Consider the following 25,594-nt stretch of genomic DNA (forward strand, 5'->3'; position numbering starts at 1 on the left):
GATGCCACAGCAGCCAGCAAACCAAGGACACGGGCCTCAAACATAGCCTTCAAGAAAGGGGAGGGTCAATGCAAGGAGCTACAAAGACCGGGAAAGGGCTCTGAACGGGAGCACTGGGTTGGGGTCACAGACACCAGCCACAGCAGAAGCGGTGAAACATGCCACTGAAACCATACTGAGCACTCAACACCAAGCTCTGAGGCCACCAGAAGTTTCTGACTGTGGAGGGGGGTTATCAGGTCAGTTTGGTGCAGGATGACCTGGGAAGAGAAGGGCTCATCCACGAGTCCCCGGAAGAAATGCAAAGGTCCCTGTAGGGGTCAGACTTGCAAAGTCCCTTGGAGAGAAGTCCCCCAAAGGGTATGTTTATGGAGCCATTCAGAAGAGGCTGCACAGAAAAGCTCCTTCATGACTTCCCCCTGCTCTCCATGACTCCAGGCCCTGCATTCTGTATGGAAAGCCTCCTGCCAGCCCCCAGAGCTGCATAATTACCACACTGCACAAAACTGCCTTTCACCAACCTGCTAACCGCCATGAGCCATAGGCTGCCATGTGCAGCATGTCCCTGAGGCTAAAAATACAACGACCTTCTCAGGGACACTCCTCCTCCAGAGGCCATCCACAGAGGTGGAGGTGAGGCTGCCTGGGAACCAAAGAGTCTTTCTTGGTTGCTTATCTCCCTCCATTCAAAAGCCAACTGTGGAGCCAACCTACTATGTGCCCAGGTTGGGTCCTCAGCTCTCTGCCTTCTGCAATGTCTGGCAGACGACCCTCCCTGGTAAGAAGCAGGTGACACTGTGCCCCTCCCCACTCCCCCCTGCCCTACACTCAGCAGCTCACAAGGCTCACCCAGAAAAAAGGTTCACAAGGAAATGGTAAACACTCCAGAAACTCATATATCCCCCCAGTCGCGAACTGACTGGGAGTAAAGTTCAGCGGTGCCCTCCATGACTCCTCTTCAACCCCAGAAAGAATACGGGAAGACACGGGGGTAGACAGGCATGCCAGGCCAATGCTAGTGCTCTGCTCCTGACAACCAGCCAGCTTGGTCCACCTCACAACGAATGGTGACTGGTGGGATGAAGTGACCCTGCTGTGAACAGACAAGCTAGGGCTGGGCCAGCACAGGGAAGCTGCCTGGCCTGTTGGGAGGGACACGATGCTGGCAATGTCACACCCAGCTCCACCAGGTCCACCCTGACACTGGGCCCCTGGACAGCAGATAAATGACCAAACTCAGGAAGGCAGAGCTCACAGGGTCAGGCCTGTCCCCAGGGCAAGGGCAGCCCTAACCTTTGTAGCCTGCTAGAGTCACTTCTTGCCTATGGCCCTCTATGTGCAGTGGCTGGACTGCCCATTCCTGCCCCACCCCTGCTCACACTTCAACAGACCACTGTGCACAGAGCATATTGTCTTCTCTCAGTCAGAGGAAGGTCCCACCATGTCCCCTCCCCCAGGCCAACAGCGCAAGTGAGCTTGGCGAGGCCTTTCTCCACCCAGTCCCTAAAGAATCTGAGACAGAAAACACCCAGAAGACCAACAGGTACATGAAATGCTTCACATTGCTGATCATCAGAGAAATGTAACTCGAAACCAGAATGAGATATCACCTGACACCTGTCAGAATGGCTAGTATCAAAAAGACAGGAAATAACAAGTGTTGATGAAAATGTGGAGAAAAGAGAACCCTTGTGCACTGTTGGTGGGAAGTATGTTGGTGGAGCCACTGTGAAAAACAGTGTGAAAGTTCTTCAAAAAATTAAAAATAAAACTCCAATTTGACCCAGCAATTCCACTGGAGGGTATTTACCTGATGAAAATGAAAGACTAACCCCAAAAGATAACTGCACTCTTATGTTCATTGCAACATTATTTACAATAGCCAAGATATGGAAGCAACCTAAGTGCCCACTGACAGATGAGTGGATAAAGAAAACATAGTAAAAAAAAGTGTATATATACACACAGTAGAATATTATTGAGCCATTAAAAAGGGGGTGCCTGGGTGGCTCAGATGGTTGAGCATCCGACTCTTGATTTTGGCTCAGGTCATGATCTCACTGTTGTGAGACTGAGTTCCATGTTGGGCTCCATGCTGCGCATAGAGCCTGCTTAAGATTCTCTCCCTCCCCCCCCCCGCCCCTCGCCCCCCTCTGCCTCAAAAAAATTAAAATTAAAATTAAATTAAATTAAGCATTTAAAAACAGGAAATCCTGACATTTGCAACAATATGGATGGACCTTACCAGCATTATGCTAAGTGAAATAAGTCAGACAGAGAAAAACAAACACCATATGATCTTGCTTATATGTGGAATCTAAAAAAAACAGAAACTAACAAACAAAAACCCTGAATTCATAGATGCAGAGAACAGATTGGCAGAGAACAGAATGCCAGAAGCGAGGGATGGGGGTTGGTGAAATGCGTGAAGTGGGTCAAAAGATACAAACCCCCTGCTATAAAATAAGTCCTGGGAATATGATAGAGACCATGATGACCGTAGTTAATAATATTGTATTGCATATTTGAAAGTTGCTTAGAGAGTAAATCTTAAAAGCTCTCATCACAAGGAAAATAATTTTGTAATCATGTGTGGTGATGGCTGTTAACTAGACTTAATGTGCTGATCATTCCACAATATATACAAACATCAAATCATTGCTCTGTATACCTGAAACTAATATAATGTTATATGTTAATTATACCTCAACTTCAAAAAAAAAAAATCTGAGAAGGAAAAAAGATCAAACCTAGGTCTGAGAAGACAGAAATGAGAATGTCCAGACCAGGGACAGGGACCCAGATATGCAAGCCAGAAGGTTCTGCCCTGAGGCTCTGCCCTGCACAGACACGGCCCAGCCTCCAGGTGGCAAACAGCAGCCGGGGGAGCCATATCCTCCTCACAGCCCTCAAGCAAATGGCACACAGCCCTGGCAGGTATCCTGACACAGCCCAGTCAGTGTCCAAGAAGCCCTTCATATCTCCTCTACCTCCAAGAACCAGAAAATCAGGGGCTGCTGTAAGTGTCTGTCTGGGAAGCCAAACATGGGTCCGCTGATAGACAGAACATGGAGAACTTGTTCTCAACATCTCCCAAAGCCTTCCCATCTCAGCTGATGGCTACTCCCTTCAAATTGCTTAGGCTGAAGCCTCAGAGCCATCCTGGGCCCTTCACCTTCCCTCGCCCTCACACTAATCAGGGAAATCATGCTGGCTCTACCTCTGAAGTCAACACAGACTCCCAGCACTGCTCCCCCATGACCACTGATGCCTGGGCTGAGACCCCATGCCCTGTATGGCTGTATGGCACCTAACATCTCATTGCCTCTATGCTGGCCCCTGCAAATCTAGCCCTGGTGCACCAGACCAAATGATCATCCCCAGTGGTAAGTCCTCACCACAGTCTCTGAGACCTTACACAATCTGGCATGCATCCCTTCCACCACCCCTCGTGACCTCTCCCTCTATACCTGTGCCCTCGCTCATTCAGCACCAGCCACCTGGCCTCCTTGCTCTTCCCTCGAAGATAACAGACAGATGGTACCCCAGGGCCTTTACAGGGGCCATGCCCCTGGCTATCCACATGGCTCCCTCCATGCCGCTGCTCATACCTTACTCTCCCTAACCACCCTACTTAAAACCACAATACCATCCACCAGCCTTCCCTGGCCTCCTCCCCTGCTCTATGTTTCTCCATAGCTATTGCCACCATCTAATACCTGATATGTGTCTTTTATTTATCTTGGTTATTGCCTGCCTGCCCTCCCTGGAAAGCCAGCTCTATGAAAGCAGATTTTTTCAACCAACATTCAATAAAAACACATGGAATGAATGAATGAATACATCCTCCACCTAGGAAGAAAGCAGGACATGCATACGCCACAGCCAGCACCAAGTGGCCCAGGGAGCTGATGGGGACACAGCACTGCTGCCCACTTCAGTGACAATGACATGACTCCAGCACCACCAAGCGGCCCAAAAGGAAGAAGAGGAAGCCCTTCTTGGGTCCAGATAAGCCCCAAAAGGATGCTACCTAGAGCCTAGAGCTGGAGGCACCAGCTCCGCCCTTTCCTTTTGCAGGTGAGGAGCCGAGGCTCAGAGGCCAACACAGACCCTCCGCGCCCCATCCCAAGCTTTGCTGTAGTCTGCGCCTTGACCCCGGTAGCAGTGAGCACAGGGACCAGACCCAAGGCTGGCCACAAGCACCCCCAGAGGCAGTTGCAGAGTGGTGAAGAGACCATCTGGAGCCAGACTGCCTGGGCTTGCTTCCTGAGAATCCCAGCAAACTATTTAACTCCCCTGGCCCCTCCTGTCCCATCTAGAACATGGGGGACCTCAGACATCTCAGAAAGAACATTAACATGCACCAAACTGCCCAGAGCAAGATCAGCCAGGGATAAGTAAGCACTGTGACACTCTAAAGCAACACCTTCAATACGAGGCTGCCCTGGGGCATGGGGAAATGAGAAATGAGAAAAGCACCCTGAAAAGATGGAGAGGAACTAGAACTTTAAGCAAAATAATGAGAGGAAATAGAATTAAATGGTCCACATATCTAATGGCTCTGTCCTCAATACCCTCCCAGAATTCTCCTTACTGATCTAACGTGAGCATGCTCCACAAGGTCTTCTAGAGAACACTTTGCAGACAGGAAACACCAAGATTCACCATAATTTTCCTGAAAAAAAAAAAAAAAAAGTTCTTCCTATGATGGTGTGGAGTAGGGGGTCTGGAACAGTAGTCCTGGCTCAAGTCCATGGCTGGATGACAAGAGCCTACTCCCTGTTGCTGGGCTCCCAGACACAACCCACAACAGATAAACCCAGACAAAGACAGGCACCTCCATGTCCTGCTTTCCCAGGAAGGGCAAGCGGGTAGAGAAATGACACCACCCTGTGCCCTCATGTTCCAATCCTCTACAGAGCCCTGGTCTCCCAGAGCACAGATAAGTAAACGGGACTTGAGTCCACCCCAGCCAACAGCTGGCAGGCAGAGGGGTGCTCCCTAGCTTTGGGGGACCATGCTGGGCACTGGCTTCAGGGAAAGTCTAGGGTGGCCACTTCTGCAAGACTAGCCATGGGGGCGTAGGGCTGTGCTCTCAGGTGGAGTCCAGGCCCAGGACAAAGGTAAAGGGGGTCCACTCCCTTTCACAAAATTTCAAATCCACAGGTACACCCCACCTCAATGGTGCCACCCTAGGAGTCAAGGTGTGTTCTAAAAACATCTGTGCCTGGAAAGGTACTCTGCTCTGTTACATGTGACAATGGCCATATAAGGCCATATAAGTCTGCCATATGCAGACTCCTAAGGCAGCAGGGCCACCCAGTCAAGTGAGTGGGATCAAAAAAAAACAAAAATCAGGATTGACTGTGAAAGACCCAAAATGGTGACTTTGTTTTTGTTTTTAATGTTTATTCATTTTGAGAGAGAGAGAGAGAAAGCATGAGCAGGGGAGGGACAGAGAGAGAGGGAGACACAGGATCCAAAGCAGGTTCCAGGCTCCAAGCTGTCAGCACAGAGTTCGACGCGGGGCTCGAACCCACAAACCATGAGATCATGACCTGAGCCGAAGTCAGACGCTTAACCTACTGAGCCACCCAGGTGCCCCTAAAATGGTGACTTTGCAAAGCAGTGACCACAGGCTCCATGTATCTCACAAAGTGGTGCCGGGGGTGAGAGGGATAGCAAGACACAGGCCCCAGCAGAGAGAGCAGAGGGGCACACAGTGTTCAGGGCAGAAGGATCAACACAAATCGAACCCACTGGCCCAGAGTGGAGGGTCCTGGTCCTTGTCAGGGAGCCCCTTGTCCTGCAAAATACACCAGGGAAGGCCCGCCTTCCAGGAAAGACTCCAGGTCCATCTGCCCAGCAGGAAGGAAGCCAGTGAGTCTGGAGCCTCACCCCCAGGGAGTCAGCACAATAGCCCTGAGGGAATTCTATTCCTATCCTGCACAACCAGGCCAGCAGAAGCTAAGGAAGGGCAAGTAAGTCACTTGCTCAGGGTGGTAGGGCTAAGTTCCAGGAGAAGTCGGGGCCCACTGACTTCTCGGGGCCCAACCCTGAGGTGACCACATTCTGAAACCCTCTCTTTTCTTATGCCCACTGTGCTGCCTTCCATCTGGGCATCAGACACGTAGCATCCAATGCAAGATATGATGATGTGGCCGCACTGAAGCACTTGTAGGTATACTGTTGTACTTTGCCAACTTTTGAGAGTGTTATCATTTTGTTCTATGCCAAAAGGACACTTCTCTTTGACTGTCACAAAAATCTCAATATGATCAAACAGAGTAAGTAAGGTGATGGAAATCCCACTAATTGTGTAAAAATTCTCCAAATGGACTAAATTTTTTGCCTACTATATGAGGTATTCTTAATTTGATGGATCTGAATTGGGAGGAAATTTGAGGGGAATCTGGCACCTGACTGGATCCCCAGATAAGTAAAAACTAAAAATAGGTGCTAAGCCCCCAAACAGCTCCCTCGACTTCTGGTTGGGTCACCACACCTGCCACAGGAAGCTGATGCCCCTGATCTGCACCCCAGGCCTGCCATGACTTCAATAGTCTACAGCTGTGGCTGGGTGGGCTGTCCTTTGATGGATGTGCAGACACCAAGTACAGGACCATGGACTGAGACCCATCTAAGCTGAGCACTCCCTCGTGTGTAACTCCAGCTGAGTTGTCTGGAAGTCCACACCCGCCATCCACCTCTCAGGACCTCCAATGCGTGTCTATCAGGCATCTTGACCTCAGCATGTCCAAGGTGGGCCAAACTTTCCCTGCAAAAGATCCAGCTCCACCCACAGCCTCCCCCACTCCCAGGTGATTACAACTCATTGCCCAGTTGGGGACACCCTTGACTCCTCTCTCACCAGTGCCCAGTACTGGCTTGAGCTTCAGGTGCCTCCAGAGCTCTACCTCCTCTGGTCCTCCCCACCATCCTCCCCAGCCATGGCCTCCATGATCTTGTGCCTCCTAACAGGGCTGCCTGCTGCAACCCTCACTCTATATAGCACCCTACCTTAGCGGCCAGAGCGGTCCTGAAACATAACACAGAGGAACTACATAGTGTCTCAGTTAAGCTTGGGCTACTAAAACAAAGTACTACGGACTGGGTGGCTTAGCCACACAAATTTATTTCTCACAGTTTTGGAGGCTGGAAGCCTGAGATCAAGGTGCCAGCACGGTCAGGTTCTAGTGAGAGTCCCCTTCTGGGCTGTAGGGCACCAACTTTTTGCTATGTCGTCACATAGTGGATATCCTCACAGAGCTGTCTGGCCTCTTCTTATAAGGGCACCAATCCCATCATGAGGACCCCGCCCTCGTGACCGAATCACCCACAAAGGCCTCCCTCCTGATATGGGGACTGGGTATTTATTTCCATAATGAATTTGGGGGGACACAAACATTCAATCCAGGATGTGTGTGCATGCCCTTATGGTAGGTACACCTCAATAAAATGTTCACTTAAAGAAATCAGAAAAAGGGGGGGTAGAGGGATGCCTGGGTAGCTCAGTCAGTTAAGCGTCCAATTTTGGCTCAGGTCACGATCTCACAGTTTGTGAGTTTGAGCCCCTCATCGGGCTCTGTGTTGACAGCTCAGAGCCTGGAGCCTGCTTCAGATTCTATGTCTCCCTCTCTCTTTGCCCTTCCGCCACTCACACTCTGTCTCTGTCTCTCTCAAAAATAAACATTAAAAAAAGTTTTTAAATAAAAATTAAAACAAAAAGAAATCAAAGGCATTGTAATAGGGAAGAGGAAATGGGGGGGGGGGGTGCCTGCTGAAGGGTATGGGTGATGGGAATGTTCCAGGATTACAGGGTGGTGGTGGTTGCATAACGCTGTGAGCATATTAAAAAACTCTGCACTGTATACTTTAAAGGAGTGAATTTTACAGTATGGGAATTATATCTCAATAAAGCTGTTATAAAGCTTTTTAAATCATAAGTCAGATCACATGTTCCTCTTCTCAACCTCTTTCTTCCTCCAACAGCCCACTGCCACTCAGAGTAAAAGCTCTCATGATGGTGGAGAAAACTTCCTCTCCCGCATCCACACCCTCTGGCTTTCCACCCAGTCACTTGCTCTGCCCCTGCCTCACAGGCTCTCTGCTGTTCCTCAGACACATCTGGCCTGACCTCCATGGTGTCCCACTCACCCCGAGGCTGCATCCCTTGTCCTGTCCTGCACCCATCCTGATCCACCTCATCTGTTGGGGTGGACGCCCCTCAATTCCCACCTGCTGTGGTCTATGAAATACTCCCCTACCTACAGCACCTACAGAAGTGCTCAATGGCAGCCCCTTGGATGTTGATTCAATGACAGGACTGTCCCCAGGACACACACAGACTGATGCTCAGGGAGACCCATGGCCAGGTGGGCAGAGTGGCCACTTCAACCAAGGTCTGAGGACTTCAGCTATACTTGCCTACCAGCCCCACACCATGTCTGGGACCAGCTCACTCATCAATACTTCCTATGTGCCAGGCACAGGCTGGGGGTGAGCAAAGGCCCCAGAGGTAGGACCTGGAAACACAGCTCCCATCTGTGACTTGAGGGGAAACTGCCTTCCCCACTCAAGCCTCCAGCTACAAGGGCTTGTGAGGCCTATAGAGCCAGGCCTGCTGGGGAGGAGGGCCACATCCCCACCAAGCACACAGAGGGGGACACAGGCTCTGCCTTATGAATGGTCACAGTTGGAAGGATGCCGTTAGGGAAACCTCCCCTGCAGGACTGTGCGAAAACAGCCTGTTCCAATTGAGACACCCACATCCAGGCTATTTCCTGTTCTAACAAAGAAAGGTATCGGTTCTCATATGGAAGAGACCTCAAATCCCATCCCACCTTCCTCTATATTCACATCCTCCCCATGAGCCAGCGGGGACAGGAACACGGACTTCCCTGAGCACACGTGAGGCCACAGCAGCAGAACAGTGGCCCATGTGTCTCCTGGCTGTGCCATGGCATCAGCCCCCACAGTACACCACACTGCTGCCCACTCTCCACCCACTATAGGGACAACAAGTCCGGGCAGCGGCCACCCTGATTCCTGCCTCCAAAGCCTGGCTCCTGCACAGGCCCCGCATCCCCACCCCCCACGCACACCCATCCCCACCCCGATATTCCTTTAAAATCCTATATCTTGCCAGAACATTACAAGACAAACAACACAGAATCCAAGAGGGAATAAGGAACAAAAACTGATGAAGAGGAGCATTGGGGGTGGGGGGAGGGGAGGGAGGAGTGCTTCCTTGCAAGGCCACCTTGCCTCACCTTGCTGCCAGTTCAGAATCTCACAGAGGCTCCCAGTGATTATTATTATTGTTATTTAGGCTGAGTAGCTGGGGACCAATTAGGGCAGCCAACTCGCCAGCCCCTCTTTGCCCCACAATGGCCCATAAGCGGTGGGCAGCTGTGCTGGGACAGGTGGACGCAAGTGGACATGGGATAAGAACTGAGGAGTCGGGGGACCAGGCCACCACAGGAGCACCACTCCTCAGACACAAGCCAGCACCGCAGCACCCCGGCCCTCCCCCATGCCACAGAAAGCAAATACTCAATGGGTTATCACAAGGGGCGCCTGGGTGGCTCGGTCGGGTAAGCTTCTGACTCTTGATTTCAGCTCAGGTCATGAACTGACAGTTCATGAGTTCAAGCCCCACTTCAGGCTCCATGCTGACAACACAGAACCTGCTTAAGATTCTCTCTCTGCCCTTCCCCCAACTCATACACATTCTCTCAGTCTCTTCCTCAAAATAAATAAACTTAAAAAAGAAAAAAAAAGGCTATCACAAAAGGCTAGTCCCAAAACAAGTACACAACTAGTTGAGTCAAAACATTTGTCAAAACCCATGAATGCACAACACAAAGAGTGAGACTTCCCCTAATTTATAGTAACAATAATATATCAGTATTGGCTCATCGATTGTTAACTAATATGCCATATTAAGACTGTATGTGAATAATAGGGGAAAGCAGGCATTTGAGAGTGAGGAGGCAAAAGGAAACTCTGAACTTTCTGCTCAGTTTTTCTGTAAAGCCTAAAACTGCTGAAAAGCATTAATCCTGCTAACTTTTTTAAATATAATGGCTGATTGAGAGCTAAATGTAAGAATAGATACCACTGAGGAGCTAATGGGTAAACTGGAAGATGAGGTTTAGGGATTCTCCCAGAATGCAATGCAAACAGACCCTAGGAAGCAGCCCTACAGGAGGCCAGGTTTCCCCTGACTGCTGAGAGCCATTAGGCTCCAGGAACATCCTCCCCAAAGCCAGCCACCACAGCCTCCTGCTCCTCAAATTGAGGAATGTTAGTAAGTTCTCAGGGTTTCAGTTATTCACCTTCTTCCCCACCCCCAGACTGGTTTTTGTAGGGTTGGGGGAGGGGTGGTGGGCAGCAAGTGTGGAGACAGCAAAGGAACCTTAGAAAACACGCAAAACCTTAGCCTGCGTCCTTGGCCTCTCCCAAGCTGCTGCATTTCCGAGTTCATGGCCTGAGGGAGTATTCTCTCTGTATTTGGCTGTTGGTGGTGAATGACCTTTTTTGCGGGCTTTCTCTTTTTTAAAAAAAAAATTATTTCTTTAGGAGTCCCAATGAAGCCTTTCAGAAAAGCATTTCAGCACTCTCTTTTCAGAAACTTAAATATGCACATCCTTTCATGCAACAACGCCATTTCCAGGAGGACTCACACAGATCTGAAATGATGTCTGTATGAGGGTTTTTCACTGCAGCCATCTTTTTAAAAAACTTAGGAAACAACCTAAGTGCCCATAAATAGGAGAGCAGTTAAATAAATTATGGCAGAGTCCACACACTGGAATACTCTGAGGCATTTTTTCTACAAGAGTACAGACCAGTACGTACTGACAGGGAGAAATCTTAAGGCCTACTGTTGAGTGAAAAGCGGAAAGATAGCTGGAGGCTGAGCGTCTGTGTACAGATCCCAGTTAGAGATCCATCAAACCAGCTAGAAAATGTATACGTATCTGCAAGTTCATGTATGGGTGCAAAGGCATCCAGAACAGGCCAGAAAGGGCAGAACGCTTGTCAGCAGTTTCCTCTGGGGAAGGGAGTAGAAGTACGGGAGGGAGGCTAAGGGGGTGTTCACTTTTAATTTATTAAATATGTGTGTACTTGTTGGGTCTTTTGCCCAAACACATTTATTATTCCCCAGCACTGTAATGACACCCACAGCCCACGCCTTCCAGGATTTCATATTATAGTCGGGGAGCTGTCTGCAGTAAGAAAAATGACCAAGGGGAAGGGGAAGGATCAACGGGAAGAGAGCAAGTGGAGCTTCCCACGCAGGAGCCACTGCTCCTGAACATCAGGAAAGGGTGGGGGGGAGTCGGAGTCTCTTCAGGAAGGCAACCCCTGGCACAGAGATGCAACCCTCCCAATTGATCAGAACATCCACACACATCACAGGGTGAGCCCAGAGATGACAAAAACACACGAGGAGGCCGTGGCCCAAGAGAGAAATAAAACAAGGGCTGGGGGACCTTGGGGACTAAGATGTTCTAGGCCAGAACAGTGGGTGATGCTGGAGTATTAATCTGGGCAGGGGAAGGTAAGGAATTCAGTTCCATTCACTGAGCGGTTTAGGCACAAGTGTGTCAGGGGTGTGTGGATGTGTGTGGTGGGTGGTGCGTGTGCGTATGAGGGGGTGGACATGGGAGTGTGCACGAGCATGGGTGGTGTGTGTGTGTGTGTGTGTGTAGGAATGTGTATGTTGTGTGTGCCGGGTGTGTGTGCAATGTGTATGTGTGGTGTCTGTGGTGTGCACGGATGGTGTGGGCTTATACATATGTGCTGGGTGGTGCGGCTGCTGTGTGTGGAGGACTGGGGAAGACAGGCAGGCCGGCAGCCTGGGACACACCACAGTGACCTGCTGTGCCTGGGCAGGGTTCAGGGCCAGGGGGTGCAGAGCGGCAGCCCCTCCCCTACCCCACACCGTGACAACCCCAACAGCTCAGGCATCAGACTGTGGTGCTGAGCCTCTAGGTGGAGAGAATGAGAAGCATCTCCTTCTCTCAAAACAGCACTCACGAAGGGCAGACCCCAAGTGCTCTGGATGCTTGTTTTCTTTAACCTTCTCTAGGGAGGGGGAGGTCGGGAATAAGCTCAAAGGGAGAGCCCCGTGAGGGGGACTGCGCCACGAGGAGGAGCAGGTGGCAGACACGCAGAGTCCCTGAAAGTGCCCCGGGGAACACGAGCAGCTTGTCAAAACAGCCACCCTTCTGAAATCTGGGCAGCATATCTGCTCCCACGGTGCAGCGCGGGCCTCGCGGGCGTCCACGGCACAACAAAAGCATCCAAAAAAGAGACTTTGCTGCAAGATGGCCCCAAAACCCCAACCTGCTTCAAACTTCTGCTGCAATGTCGAATCCTTCCTAGGCTCAGAAGCAAACATACGCATCTTCCTGTGTACAGATCTTCCCTTTTAAAGCCACCTAATAAAAATTAAATTCTCGGGGCGCCTGGGTGGCTCAGTCGGTTGAGCGTCCGACTTCAGCTCAGGTCATGATCTCACGGTCCATGAGTTCGAGCCCCGCGTCAGGCTCTGTGCTGACCACTCAGAGCCTGGAGCCTGTTTCAGATTCTGTGTCTCCCTCTCTCTCTGACCCTCCCCCATTCATGCTCTGTCTCTCTCTGTCTCAAAAATAAATAAACGTTAAAAAAAAATTTTTTTTAATTAAATTCTCATATAGACCATGCGTGGAAGAGAGCCAATTTCCCAGGGTGCGGAGACCCTGGATGCTGTGGGCAGACTACCAGATTCACCCCGTCTCATCTGCACCATCCCAGGCACTGATACCCAGAAGGGCAGCAAGGAGACTCTCTTCCAACCCCGCTGTTAGGAGGTACGCTCACATCATTAAAAAGCCAAGAAGTAATTCTCAGACCAGACACAATGGAAACCTAGAATATTTTCTAAAAACCAAGTTTCTTCTAAAGTTTCTCTCCTCAGGGCACCTGGGTGGCTCAGTCAGTGAAGCATCTGACTCTGGATTTTGGTTCAGGTCATGATCTCACGGTTCATGGGATGGAGCCCTGCATCGGGCTCCACTCGGACAGAATGGAGCCTGCTTGGGCTTCTCTCTCTCTGCCCCTCCCCCCTGCTCTTGCTCTCTATCTCTCTCTCTCTCCCTCTGTCTCTCTCTCTCAAAATAAATAAACAAACTTTAGAAATAAATAAATAAAGTTTCTCTCCTCAAGGACTTCCACAAAGAGAAAGGAATACCACGTGGCTAGCATAGTTATCCAAGACAAAGTGATTTTATGCCACAACTAATGGAACTTCTTCCAAAGTTTTGATAACTGCTAAAGTTGTAAAGACCACGAGCCACACGTGGTGGGAGATGCCCTCTCCCATCTGCTTCTGTAACTCCATCACCTGACCCAGCGCGCACTGGGCAAGGGCCACTGCTGAGACCCCAGCCTCAAGCCGCTCTCCTGTCAACCCCGTGGGCTACTGTGAAGACAAAGCAACTAACAGATGTGAAGGTGTTGGTGTCACACACAAATGGCAGGGATGGCAGTATTAGGAGGGGTGGACCCACCTGTTTTAAAGCCAGTCACTGAGCAGGCTGCCCCAAGCCCGCCTCCAACTGTCCAGAAGTTCTTGCACTCAGGCCTTGTATGTTAACACACGCACACTGTGGTGCGGAGGTGTTCTGCTTTATATGTGAAAAAACTCAAAAGTCCTTGCCCCAGACAGTGCTGATGTGGGAAATATTAGAATGCAAGGCTCCATGCAACAAGGAAGCCCTCGGCTGGCCCACCGCGGTGCTTGGCAATAGATGTTCAATAAGTATTTGCCGAATGATGAATGAGTGGATAAATGGATGGATGTGATGTGTCTTTGAAATCTTTTCCTTGCAAGTTTTTAAAGGTGTATTTTTAAAGTAAATACACACACAAGATATCTTCAAGTAAAAGGCCCAGGGAACAAAGGATAAAAATCAGGAAGCATTAGGGCCAGGGGCCTGCCCTCTGACATCCTTGCAGCTTGAAAGGATTTCCCGATAACTGCATAAGAGTGCCTAGAAGAAATGAGGCCAGCTCTTCTTTTGTTTCCAGAGAATCTGAAGAGTAAAGAGGGACAGCCCCGGGAGGGTGCCGAGTTTTAGCCTCCCACCAACCAGCCATCCAGCCTCCTCACTCCGCTCCTGCCCAGTTAAGTGACCAGCAGCCTGGAATTCGTGGCTTTGCATTCGGGGTATGCATCATCTTAACAGCCTGTCTAGAGCTCCATGTGGTTCCCGGAAAAAAAAAAGAAAAAAAAAAAAGAAAAAAAGCCAGTCCTGAATGAAGGCAAAAGCCTAATCACAGATTCTAAATCTCCATGTCACTGAGGCCCCAGTTTCTCCATTTCAGATTTCAAAGCATAAGAGGACAAATCTTTGAATAACCCATGCTTCCTAGTCCATAGTATATCCTCAGAAATAAAAAGTCTCTCTTCTGGCCTTTCATTGAAATAGCCTGGCTCTTACATGTGACAAAATGATGCAAAGTGGCATCTCCATGACCCAAATACGAATGCTAGAAATACCCCCATGTCTTCCGAGTGGCAAAAAAAGTATTTAACATAATTTAATAACAAGCCCATTTAACAGAATTCAAAATAGCTTCAGCAAATACACTATTAGAACGGATATGGAATGACAAATTCCAACAGATACAGCTATGTAAGTAGGATTGAAAAAAGAAAAAAAAATCACTTCATAGCTATATAGGATTTCCAAAGATGACGCTCTTGAAATCTCTTTTAAAACAATATGTTCCAACTTCCTACTAATCCAAATTACTCTAGTGACGTCTGGCTTCAGCGCTAGCTGCAAATATGCAGCTTCATTATTGTACTTGGAATGGCAATAACAAGGAAGCATCTATTTCCATCCTGCCATCACTAAAGCTAACATGCATCTATAATCTGCATTGTTACAGCTCCCTTTCTGAGGAGAATCAGAAACACTTTCAGCTGGGAACAGTCCAGGGGACTGTCCACAGGGCTACGGTGTGGGGGTGGGTGAGGGGGTCACCACGACAGCTACCTTTTGTTTGTTTTTTAATGTGAAACGTTTCTGGATAGCTTAAGCACAATGTATTTTGATTTAAAAGCTCTACTAAATTGAAGAGAGAGAACCCATACACAGCCCCTGACAGAACGAGTGAATATCATCAGCCCCAAAACTGTAAATGAAATGCAGGGAAGTGCACTGAATGAAACCCCCTCCCTGACCCCAGCATAGGTCCGGGCATCTTATCTCCACCAAGCAGGCCAGCAGACAAGCCGCAGCCACACAGTCCTGTGCAAGCCCCAAACGCCAGCATAACACTATCTTATTTGTTCAGGGGAAGCAAAATGGTCCAGCGCTGGTGGCTGTGTTCTTTTTTCCCGACAAGGCCTAATTGCTATTGTCCTTCTCTGGGATCCAGTCTCCCTAGATAAAGAGCAGGAAAGCAGCCAGCAGAACTCAAACCATTCACTCACAGGCTCTTCCCTCGTAACCAGACCTCAGCGCACCATAGTTTCCAAATCAAAAATGCAGAACCCATGAACAGAGAACCTTCTGTTCCAGAAGGTATTTATATGAAGTCGAAATCAAAATCACATCTTCCTATGGTTGTTTTTTCTTTTAACACAATTAATCAACGTTTCTTACTGCAAAGCCTAGAAGAAATTTAACATTTATAACCAGAAGCATTGTTCTTATTGGAAAACCAGAAAATGTAAGTTATTCATATAGTGACCCTTGTTTTTGGAAAAGAATCACATTTAAGAAATTGGGACATGCCCCAAAAATCACGACTTTATGATCCTAGAAACTCGAAATATCCTAATTTTTAAATAATTTCATATCAAGCCCAGGGAACAGAATGCAAACTATCTCTAAACCAGATACACTACTAAACAGAACTGATACAAAACTAAAATTTCAAATAGATACAGCTACATAACAAAAATGAAAAGATAAAAACCGGTTCATTGCTATGTAGGATTTCCAAAGATGATGTTTTTGAAACCAGTCATGGTTTTGATGTTCTTGAAACCAGCCATGGTTTTGACATCTATAAAAGCAAATCACTGCAGTGCAATGGGACAAGTGTTCTAAGAGAAAATGGTGGGCACACACATTATTAAAAAGAACAAAGTTGGAGGGCTGATATTCCCAGACTTCATGACTTACTATAAAGCTACAGTAATCAAGGCAGTATAGTATTGGTGAAAAGAATAGACAAAAAGATCAATAGAATAGACTAGAAAGACCAGAAGTAGGTCTACATAATAATTATCAATTGATTTTCGACAAAAAAGTCAAAGGCAAATACAATAGAGTCATTTCTACAAATGGCACTAGAACTGGACATCCACTTGCAAAAATATGAATCCAAACACAAACTTCAGATATTTCATAAAAATTAATTCAAAATGGGTCACAGCCCTAAATGACAAACACAAAACTACAAGACTCTAAGAAGAGAACATAGGAGAAAATCTAGATCTAGATGACCTTGTATTTGGCAATGACTTCTTTTATACACAACACCAAAGGCAAAAACCATAAAAGAAAGAATTAATAAGCTGAAGTCCATTCAAATTGAAAGTTTCTGCTCTGTGAAAGACACTGTCAAAAGAATGAAAGACCAGCCAAAGACTGAGAAAAAAGATTTACAAAAGACATATCTGATAAAAGCCTGTTATCCAAAATATAAAAGAACACTTAAAATTAAACAATAAGAAAACAAACACTCCAACTATAAAATGGGCCAAACGTGTGAACAGACACCTCACCAAAGGAGATATAAAGATGATCAATATGCATATTAAAAAATCCTCCACATCGTATGTCATCAGAGAAATATATTAAAACAACAGCGAGGGGCACCTGGGGGGCTCAGTCGGTTAGGCGTCTGACTTTGGCTCAGGTCATCATCTCACAGCTCATGAGTTCGAGTCCCGTGTTGGGCTCTAAGCTGTCAGCACAGCTGCTTTGGATTCTGTGTCTCCCTCTCTCTCTGCTCCTCTCCCGCTCATGCTCTGTCTCTCTTTCTCTCTCAAAAATAAATCAACATTAAAAACAAGAAACAAAAAAACAGTGAGACACCACTATACAACTATTAGAATAGCCAAAATGTGGAACACTGACAACACCAAATGCTGGCAAGAATGGAACTCTCATTCATTGCCGGTGGGACCACAAAATGGGACCGCAGAATGGGACAGCCAATTTGGAAGACAGTTTGACAGTTTCTTTTTTTGTGTGTGTGACAGTTTCTTAACAAAAATAAGCATACTACTCTTACCATATGGTCCAGCAATTGCAATCTTTGGTATTTTAACCCAAAAGAGTTGAAAATGCATGACCACACAAAAACCTGCACATGAATATTTATAGAAGTTTTCTTCATAACTGCTAAATTTGGAAGCAACATGATGTCCTTTGGTACATGAACAGAGAAACTGTGGTACACCTAGGCTATGGAATATTATTCAGCACTAAAAAGAAATGAGTGATCAAGCCATGCACAGACATGGAGGAACTTTAAATGCATACTACTAAGTGAAAGAAGCCAAGCTGAAAAGGCTACTTACTGGATGATTCCAATTACATGACATTGCGTAAAAGGCAAAACTATAGAGACAGTAGAAAGATCAGGGGTCGCCACGAGTCTCTGGGGTATGAGGATGAATGAATAAGAACACAGGAGACTTTTAGGGTGATGAAACTAAGTCTGTTGGGCTGTACGATACTCTAATGGCGGACACACATCATTATACATTTATCCAAACCCACAGAATATACAACCAAGTGACTCCTAATGTGATCTATGGGCTGTGGGTGATAATGATGTGACAGTGTAGGTTCACCAATTATAACTAATGTACCACTTTGGTGGGGATGTTGATAATGGGGAGGCTGTGCATATGTGGGGACAGAAGGGATATGGGAAATCTCTTTACTTTGCCCTCAATTTTGCTGTGAACTTACAACTTCTCTAAAAATAGTCTACTAAAAAAAGAAGACAGTAGAAACTTTCTTTCCCAACTAACCCTGTTGGGCATGACATGGAGGCTTTAAGCACAGTCTAGGTGCCACAGATTGAAAACTCCTTCACCAACCCCCTTCATGGACTAGAAATGTTCCAATCCTCGTTCCTCTGACACAGGACAATAAAGGTTGCTGTCAAGATGCAAGTAACATCCACCTAGGGCAGGACGTTAATTTATTGCTCACCATTAATTTCATCAGGAATTACTGTGCCAGATACTATTACCCCACCAATCACTGAGCACTTCTCATTTCCTGCCTTCTGCTGTTGGGCACGTTATGCTGTGGCCGCCGTCCCCACCCTACCCACCTGCAGACAGACACCTCTGTCTCAGCCTTACCAGGTAAGCAGGCAGATCGGTCAGTCGCAGGCTGCTGCAAGGCTCTAAAGAAATGACATGATTCTTTCACTCAGACTAAATAATCAAATGAGGAAAGGGCTTATAAAGAAAAGCCACATTCCCTGACCCAGACTTCCCCACTCCATGGCCAATCTTTTTCATCATTTCTGATTCTAATTCTCCTGGTAGCTGTTTCCACCCCTCCAGATAATGGTTTTAAACTCTGTTTTAAAATAGACACAAGAGGCACGTGGGTGGCTTAATAGGTTGAGCATCTGACTCTTGATTTTGGCTCAGGTCACAATCTCACAGTTTGTGGGATTGAGCCCCACATTTGGCTCTGTGCTGAACATGGAGCCTGCTTAAGATTCTCTCTCTCTCTCTCTCTCTCTCTCTCTCTCTCATTCTCTTCTCTCTCTCTCTCTCTCTCTCTCTTCCAGTGCCCTTCCCTCTCAAAAACTAAATTAAAAAACATTAAAAAAATAAAACAGACACAATAAGGGGCACCTGGGTGGTTCACCTGGTCGAGCATCCAACTCCTGATTTCAGCTCAGGTCATGATCTCACAGGCTCTGCACTGACAGTGTGGAGCCTGCTTGGGATTCTCTGTCTCCCTCTCTCTCTGCCCTTCCCCTACTCACTCTCTATCTCTCTCACAAAATAAATACCTTTTAAAAATGAAATAAAATAGATACAATAATATATACTCTGAATATATTATTGACTTTAGATAAGATGTATTGACATCCTTATATGAGAGCTGACATTTGAAGGACCTCCCACACTCTGGTGCAACTGACCATGATCATAGTACCTACTATAGAACACACAATGGGAGTTCCCATCTGTGGTGGGAGCTCTGGGAGAAACACATCCTTCCAAGAAGCTCCCACCCAATTCTGGGAACAGATAAGCATCCTTCAGATGGCTTATAATCATGCAGCCTTCAGGATGAATACAGGCTCTTTTCAAAAACCAAAACAAACAAACAAACAAAAACCCCAAAACCTTTAAAAGCCCTAGATAGGAGCTGGCATTAATTTGGTATGTCCCTGCTGATCACTGTGAACAGGAACGGACTCCTATCACATGTGCATTGCCTGCACTCAGAACCAGGCTCAGATGCCTAGAGGGATACCGTGTTTGTCTGCTAGGGGGCAGGAGTGAGCAAATACCACTTCAACCAAGCCAGTGCCTCCTGACTCTTTGACAGCAGAGGGTGTGAGTAGCTGAGACCAATTACCTACTCCTCGCTTGTTGCTTCATTCTTTCTACTATGTGAGATACCGTTGATGTCTGATGGAAAAATGGATAAACAAAATGCGATGTATACTTACAAAGGAATATCACTCAGCCTTAAAAAGGAATGAAATCCTAAGCATATAAGGAACTCACACAACTCAGCAAAAAAAAAAAAAATAATAATAAACTGATTTAAAAATGGGCAGAGGACCTGAACAGACATTTTTCCAATGAAGACCTACAGATGACCAACAGACACAAGAAAAGGTGCTCAACATCATTTATCATCAGGGAAATGCAAATCAAAACTACAGTGTGATATTACCCTGCATCTGTCAGAATGGCTAGTGCCAAAAAGATGAGAGGTAAGTGGTGGCAATGGTATGGAGAAAAGAGAACTCGTGTGCACTATTGGTGGGGATGTAAATTGGTGCAACCACTATGGAAAACTGTATAGAAGTTCCTCAAAGTATTTAAAATAGGACTACCATATGATCCAACAGTCCCACTTCTGGGCAAATATCCAAAGGAAATGAAATCAGTAACTCAAGGAGATATCTGCACTCACATGTCCATTACAGCACTATTCACAGTAACTAAGGTATAGAAACAACCTACATGTCCATCAACGGATGACTGAACACACAGAGACATACACACACACACACACACACACACACATATTCAGCCATACAAAAAAAGGAAATCCTGCCATTTGCAACAACCTCGACGAATCTTGAGGACACTATCCTAAGTGAAATAAGCCACACAGATAAAGACAAATACTATGTGATCTCACACACAGAATCTTAAAAAGTTGAAACAGAACCAGAGAACAGAATGGTGGTTACTGGGGTGGGCGGTGAGGAAATGGGAAGATGGTGGTCAAACGATACAGACTTTTAGTTACAAGATGAATAAATTCTGGGGACCTCATAGTGACTACAGTTAATAACACTGTATTAAACACTTGAAATTTGCTAAGAAAGTAGATCTTAAGAAGGCTGCTATATAAGGTGATAGGAGTGCTATTTTGACTGAGGCGATCATTTCACAGTGCATACCTACACACTATCATCATGTTGTACACTTCATGAAAACACATCACACTGTACAACCCAAATATAGAGAATTTTTATATATTAATATTATTTTGATAAACCTGGGAAAAAAAGGGAAGGAAATCCTGACACTTGCTACAGCATGGATGAACCTTGAGGACATTATGCAGAGTGAAAAAACCAGTCCCGAAAGGACAAACACTGTATGATTCCATTTCTATGAGGTTCCTAGTGCTGTCAAATTCATAGAGACAGAAAGTAGAATGGGGGTTGCCAGGGACTGGGAGGAGGAGAAAACAGAGTCTGATGGGGGCCAAGTTTCACTGTGGGAGGTTGAAAATATTCTAGAGGTGGATGGTGGTGATGGGTGCACAGCAATGTGGATGTATTTAATGGCAATGAACTCTACAATTAAAAATGGTTAAAATGGTATATTAGGTTACATATATTTTGCCACAATTTAGAAAACTAAAAAATAAATAATTATAATATCCTGGATACTGGAAGACAGAAGAGGGGTGATGCTCCCAGAGCATTTCCTCTGCCCACAGAGTAGCCCTAGGTCTGAGGTCACCCAAAGGGATGCCTCAGTCTAAGAAACAATAAAAGCCTTGGTGGAGTGGCTCTGAGCAGGAAGCACACAGCAGCAAGACAGCACAGGAGGGGAGGCAGGGGCTACAGAAGATACTCTACTCCCATGAGGAACTCAGAGGACCTTCTCAAAATCAGGGAGAAGTGCCTTTTCTACAGTACAAGCAGTTCACAGCAAGTCACTAGGCCAGTGAAAATATGTAAAATCCAGGGGATCTGGCCACGCAGGGGCACCATCATGTGCTCAGGGGGGACCGGAGAGAGGCCAGAGGTGTAATTTGCAAACTACATAAGAGGTATTTTTTTTTTTTTACCGAAGGTAAAGTTAATTTTTGTTAAGAACCCTAAGAGTTTTTAACAGACTTTCAAAATGAAAGGGCTCCCTTCTGCATGTGTCAAGAATGACATTTTCTTTCTGACACTTCAGCAGGCCTCGTCAGGGTCGGTTCAAAGTGAAAATACACCTTCGGCATCTGGGATAAGGCAGACTTTGTGGCCCAAAGACACTCACTCCCTCCAGAACATGTCAAGGGACAGCTACAGGGAAAGGTAGTAGGCAGTCATGTGAATGACAGGGCAGGGGGACCTAGAGCATGACCGATGTCTACAACAGCAAACAGTTTTGGTGCAGAGAGTGGCCAGGCCCTGCCAGGCTCCTAGGGACCTGAGCTTCCATCCCACCTGGGTGCATGCCCGCCTCCTCATCGGGCCACTGTCTCTGGTCTTCACGCAAGCCCGTGTACTACTGCTCTGCCTTGCTCCTGCTGAGGGCCGACAGGAGCACAACTCTGCCCTGAATACAAATGTTTCTAGGCAAAACACAGTGAAATAAAAGCCACATGGGTCCCTGAGTTGGATCTGGGGCCCCTCTTCCGCTGCCCTCCCCTCCCCTTCTGGCCGTGGCTGGCCTGTGTGACCACACACGCAGGTGGCCTCAGAGATGAGCTGGGATCTGCCCAGGCCACTGTGGGGAACAGAACTGTGAAGCAGGATTTGGCTACACATTTCCCATTAAAAGAAAGAAAAATGGGCTATTGTGAGCAGGCATATGAATGCAGTGAAATTCTGTCACAGTCCACTCATTTGAAATAAAACCCACCCGATTGGGAACACCGTAATTACAGCCCATTTCCACATTCCGCTCTAGAGGCCGACTGTCGGAAGATCAGGTTTAAAACTGCATATCAAAGAGCTATTCCTCAGTGGTTCCCAGGAAATGAGGTGCACATGAGCAGATATTAAACCCGTCCCCACACACAGCAACCCCTGACCAAGGTTCCTAAAAGTTACCTTACAGATTTCCAACTTTCAAGCAGGACATAATTAGGTATGTAAGTCCTTACTAATGGTGCACAAGCTGAGTTACTGGATTTTAACACCACCTCTCCGGTTCAGGAGCACCTGACAAAACTAATCCCACTATCATGAAAGGCTGCCTGTGCCTTTTTCATCACTTAGAATTCCAGAACCCATCCCAAACTGCAGGGAAGGACTCAAACAAAAGAGAAACCGTGTCTGGCTAACCAGGGAATAAATAAGTCCTTCTCAAATAATGGAGACCCAATGACCCAAGACCCTCAGATTTGCCATCTATCTTCCTGTCTCCATATCCGTCCTTCTCAAATAATGGAGACCCACTGACCCAAGACCCTCAGATTTGCCATCTACCTTCCTGTCTCCATATCCCACGTCCTGGGGGCTACCTGCTCTCCAAAGGGGACTTCCTGTCCTTACTTCCAGCCATTCCTCTCACCAGAGTTTCTTGAGCCACAGGCAGAGTGGATTTTCTTGCTAGTTTCTCTTCCAGTGGGTTGTGACATGGCTGGCCTAGTTTTGCCTCCATCAGCTCTGAAGACAGCATGGAAAACCATGCAGCCTCCTCCTGCTGTGCACCCTCCTGTGAGCAGAGGAAATGAGCCTGAATGAGGCTGGAAATGGGGTGTCAAGGGGCCTGAAGGAGAAATGACTTCCTGCCTGATGGGATGCTAAAAAACAAAAACACCAGGTCTCGAGGCCACACTTCCAGGCAGGCTGCCTCTCCTCTCCATCAGACTTCCACCCTCCTGGGCCTGGATCTCCCATCCGGGAAGTCTCAGACCCCCCCACCCCGGCCTGCCACCAAAGGAAGGCGTGGGTCATGCCACGGCACAGCTCAGTCCCCTCTGGAGGCTTAACCTGCACAGTCAGTGCCCATCATACCCCAAAGTGCCAAGCATCAGCACCACCTCCTAAAGGCACTAGGTGGCTGGTTAACCTCATAAAAGGAGGAAATAGTGTCCATTATCCCAAACATGTTATTAACAAGTATTGATAGCTATAATATGCTCAACAAACATTCTACATGAAACTGGTGAAAATTAATGCAAAAATTCCATGGCGTGCAAAATAAATTAGGAAACCTAACTTGCAAGAGCAGTTCTCTGCCATTTGTCAGAAAGAAGCACCAAGAACTGGACAATGTGATGCACCAGGGCCAAGGCTACAGCATAAACAAGAGGAATCAATGTTTTTGTTAATGGTTTGAACAAAGGGATTCGAGCAAGGGGATCCCATATTCAACTCATCTCCTCCTCCCCCTCCAACCCCCTGACCCCTCCCCCCCACCACTGCTGCCTGGACTCACTTCCTAAGGGTGACCCTGAGTGACTATCACCACAGATTCTAGGGCCTACCCCAAGGATCCAGGTAGGAGTTTTGTAACCTTAGCAACACACTCTTGGCAAACTTGTGATGGGGCATTCTTTGGGCAGTCTTGGCCAAGGCCCACACTCCCCTGCTGGGAGCCACCTCACTGGGCTCCCCCAGCCTCTGACTCCCATATGCTGGCCCACCATCTGAAAAGGGGAGCTTCAAGAACCCGGGCTATATCCTACACTCTTCACCCCACCTCACCCCCAACTTGTGCACCCACAGGGCCACCACTATTGACTGGGAGGGCCTTACCAATTCAGGGGAGGAGCAGATGCCAGGCTGGCATGGGAGCCCACAACATCCCCCATTAGCCTGTCCCTACTTCAGGACCGAGCATGTGGCCTGAGGGGCTGTAAACCCACTCGGGTCCCACGAAAGGGCCAACCCCAGTGACATGAAGTAGACAGGCATCCTGAAGGGGCCGTGAGAGCCCAGGTGCTCGCAGAGCAGAGTAATCAACACTCCCTACAACAATGAGCCAGTAACAAAAAGGCACAGATCAGGAAGGAAAGGTCAACATTGGCAAATGATCCCCCAATTAGAAATCCAAGAGGAACAACTAACCAACCAGGTAAGCCAAAGGAGAGATTTAAGCCAGGTGGGCAAAGAGGCCAGCTCTTCAGAAGTCAACAGCTTTCCTGTATACCAGCCACAATCAGCTAGGAAAGGAGGCCGGAGGATGGGATGGCCCCACAGACAGCAGCAACAGGAGCCACAAAATGCCTATGAATAAATGCAACAGGAAATGCTTCAAATGTACACTAACGAAGCAATGAAACACTAGCAACAGATATAAAAGGCCTTCTGAATAAGTCAAAATATCCAGATAAGAAAATATACAGATGTCTCTTCTCCCTCAAATAAACCTCTAATGCAATCCCAACTGAAATCCCAATCAGATTTTGGGATGAATTTAGTTTATTCTAAAGTTTGTCTGGTCAAGGAAATGTACGAGAAAGGTTAGAAAAACACGGGAAAAGGAAAATAATGAAGAGGCAGTGGCCCTTTAAGGTCAGAGTGTATAACAAAAGCCACAGTAACTTAAACAGGAGATGTTGGCAGAAAAATACACCAGGGGCACCTGGGTAGCTCAGTCGGTTAAGCATCCGACTTCAGCCTAGTTCATGATCTCACCATTCCCAAGTTCAAGCCCCGTGTCAGGCTCTGGGCTGACAGCTCAGAGCCTGGAGCCTGTTTCAGATTCTGTGTCTCCCTCTCTCTCGGCCCCTCCCCCACTCATGCTCTATCTCTTTCAAAAATAAATATACATTTAAAAAAAAATTTTTTTTAAATGGACAGTCCAGACACACAGGACAGTCCCACAGCCCGGGACACAACAACAACTTCACACATGACAAACACGCATCACAAAACAGAGATGGGCTATTAATAAATAATGCAAGAAAACTGTGTGAAAAACCTCCATCTCCAGCTTACACCATACCTAAAACTAAATTCCAGATGAATAAAAGATGTAAATGTCAAAAAATCTGAACTGTCAATATTAAAAGAAAATACACCTATACGGAAGACACTTACATAGACTTAGGGCAGAGAATTCCTTTCTCTAAGTAAAATACAAAATTCAGGAGCTCTAACTTAGCTTGAT

The 25,594-nt window shown here is 47.1% G+C and overlaps 1 protein-coding gene across 7 annotated transcripts in view; it reads right to left on the reverse strand.

The window, feature by feature from the left end:
• The window catches only part of APBA2 (amyloid beta precursor protein binding family A member 2), a 266,585-nt gene that overhangs the window by 221,350 nt on the left and 19,641 nt on the right, over positions 1-25,594 (reverse strand). Inside the window, exon 1 of one of the 7 annotated variants that reach the window (XM_042988247.1) lies at positions 23,048-23,556. The exons of the other annotated variants lie outside the window; for them this stretch is intronic. The gene's annotated coding sequence lies outside the window, so the exon portion shown is untranslated. Of the gene's footprint in view, positions 1-23,047; positions 23,557-25,594 lie in introns of those variants that run through there. 7 annotated transcript variants of the gene reach the window in all.

Source organism: Panthera tigris, chromosome B3, assembly GCF_018350195.1.
Source record: "Panthera tigris isolate Pti1 chromosome B3, P.tigris_Pti1_mat1.1, whole genome shotgun sequence".
NCBI classification, from domain to species: Eukaryota; Metazoa; Chordata; class Mammalia; order Carnivora; family Felidae; genus Panthera; species Panthera tigris.